The 2,982-nt window shown below is 39.8% G+C and overlaps 1 pseudogene; it reads left to right on the top strand.

Moving 5' to 3' along the window:
* Nucleotides 1–214: 214 nt before the first annotated feature.
* Nucleotides 215–670, top strand: LOC105825394 (annotated as a pseudogene).
* The last annotated feature ends 2,312 nt before the right edge of the window (nucleotides 671–2,982 follow it).

Below are 2,982 nucleotides of genomic sequence, written 5' to 3'. Positions count from 1 at the left end.
ATCAGATTTGGATTTTAACATGTTCACTCGGGCTGCTGTGCAGAGAGTGAGTTGGAGGCAGGATGAAAAGAGGCTTGTCCGAGAATTAAGTGGATAATGCTTACAAGTAGGATAACGACAGTGAGGTGAAGAAAATTGGATGAATTTGTGAGAAACCTTACAAGAATCGAGGGGACCAATGCTTCATTTAAATTCCGCAGAAGCTTTTCACAAGATGGCACCAAAGGCAAAGTAGGAAGCTTCTGCCCCTCCTGAAGCTGAAGCTTACGCAAAGGCTTTGAAGGCCAAGAAGGCAGTGCTAAAAGGCGTCCACAGCCACAAAAAAAAGATCTGTACATCACCCACCTGCCTCCAGCCGAAGACACTGAGGCTCCAGAAGCAGCCCAGATATCCTCAGAAGAGCCCCAGGAGAAACAAGCTTGACCACTATGCCATCATCAAGTTCCCCTGACCCCTGAGTCTGTCATGAAGAAGAGAGGAGACAACACACTTGTGTTCATTGCAGATGTCAAAGCCAATAAGCACCAAACAGGCTGTGAAGAAGCTCTATGACATGGATGTGGCCAAGGTCAACACCCTGATCAGACCTGATGGAGAGAAGAAGGCATATGTTCAACTGGCTCCCTATTATGATGCTTTGGATGTTGCCAACAAAATTGGCATCATCTAAATCGAATCCAGCTGGCTAATTCTAAATATATACCTTTTCACCATAAAAAATAAAAAATTCTAAAAATAATTCCACAGAAGAAAGTAGATTTTTTTTTTTTTTTTTTTTTTGTCTATTTTGTTTACTGATATATCCCAAATGCCTTAAGTACTGCCTGGCAAATAGTAGAAGACCAATGAATATTTGTTGAATGAATCGATTAAATATAGGATATAATTTACAAGAATTATAGGAATGAGTTAAGAATATTATCCAGGTTTTTGGCTTGGGAAACTGGGAAGCCAGTGGTGCTATTTACTGAAACAGGAAGCCATGGAGGGGGAGCACAGAGGGAGGAATGGGATGGATCATGTTTTAGGCATGTTTTGTTTGACATACCATTAAAGGAAACATCTGAATGGAAATGTGAAGTAGATAGGGAGAACTCAGGAGAAAGTGCTGGGCTGGGGAAACTGTGAATTGTCAATATAATTTTTAATATGATCAACATGATATTTAATATGATCATGAGTGAGAGCCCCATGTAAGGTATGTAGACTGAAAACAGAGGAGGATCTAGGATGCATCCTGAGGAACACTAACATTTAAGTGACCTAGAAAAGAAGAGCTTTCTCTTTCTCTCTCCAAAAACCTATTTCCCATCCTCTTCATAACACACCACTAGACCTCTCTCTTCCAGGAGCTCTTATTTTATAAACATTGACACAAGAAGGGAGGGAATTGACTTCTATAATTTCTAAAACCCCGTGGTGTTCTAAAATTTTGTGACTCAGTGATCATTTCTTTACAGTCTATGTTAAATCTTTGTTACAACCTAACAAAGATTTTTGAGGAAGGCACAGTGCTATTGAACCAATTTATACTATATAGGCATTTAATATGGTAACAATTGACATATAGATCTTCACAGTCACCCACTTTTATTATAGTTATTATCATTTTTTTCCTCTGAAGTAGAATTATCAAGTTTAGAAAGGAAAGAGCCTGTAGAAAGCGTCTAGTATTATGCTTTTATTTTACAAAGGCAATTTGTGACTTACCTAAGACTATTTAGTAGCAAAATGGAGGTTTGAAGGTGATTTTCTAGCTCCCAGTTCAGGCTTATCCTACTACGCTACCCCATGTTGCATACAATTATGATTTTCAATTTCTGTGCTTATTCATATGAAAATCCCTTAAAGGCATAGACCACATTGCTTTTGTGTTGTTTCTTGGTCCTTGATGTGCCTAGTGCAGTGCTCAGGATGCAGAGAAGGGACAAGGAACAGCCTGGGCTAATGTTCTGGAGGTCACAGGGTAACTGTTCAAAATGGCTGGACAGTGCCCATGCAACACAGCAAAACTTCCTTTCACTTATATAACGTTGGTGAGGAAGATGCAGGCAACACAGAGAGTCCAAGTACTTCATTGAAGTGTCACATTTCTTTGGCTCTGGAAGTCTTTTTACTTGACCTGTCCTGTAGGCTAAATTAACCCCTTTCACCTGCAACCATGCAGTGTATCAAAATTAAGCATTATTTTAAAAACCTGTGACACGCATACCAATAATGTTAGTTTATGGTGCAGCTATTGTGAGGGTGTCATTCTCTCTTCTCTCAGTTATGCGGGGGCACTTAAGTTTATCAAGGACACCAAAGATAATGGAGAGAGAGTGATGGATTAGCCAAACAACACTGACTGTATTTTCTGACTGGATATTAAAATAACAACAGAATCCATATTTGAAGGCCAACTGTGTGCAAAGCCTCATACTACATACCTTGCATACATAATCTTATTTCAATCCTCACAAAGACTGTGAGATACAGAAACCAAAAATCAGACATGTGGGTTGATTTTCCTAAGGGTACACAGTCCATAAGGGGCAGAGTTAGGATTTGAACTCAGGTCTGTCTGATTCCAAAACCCATTCTCTTCCCAAACACTGAAATCACTGAAATTCAACCTAAAGCTGATCTCTCAGTAACAGGATGAAATATTATTTTTTTTCAGCGGACTACTTTCTACTTGTGTAGGGGCTGGACAAACCAACTTGCCCTGCCTCCCTCACGTGACACCATCTTCAGGCCTTGACTAAGATCAACCCAATCACTGAGGCTGAGGGAAAAAACCATTCCTGAGCCACGATCCCACATAAAGTGGTTCTGGCCCTCAGCCTAAATTTCTCTTACAGGAGTGTGAGATGAAACAAGGTCAGGGAACATCCTTTCATGTTTTCTTCCTATGAATTGCTTGGATGAGAAGTTTCTATCTCAAAATATTAAAAAAATAAAGAGAAAATGTGCGACTTCAGTCTCAGTTCTGACTAGGAA

Source organism: Propithecus coquereli, unplaced genomic scaffold (genome assembly GCF_000956105.1).
Source record: "Propithecus coquereli isolate 6110/MARCELLA unplaced genomic scaffold, Pcoq_1.0 Scaffold8, whole genome shotgun sequence".
Lineage (NCBI taxonomy): Eukaryota > Metazoa > Chordata > Mammalia > Primates > Indriidae > Propithecus > Propithecus coquereli.
This window is presented reverse-complemented; position numbering and strand designations above follow the sequence as displayed.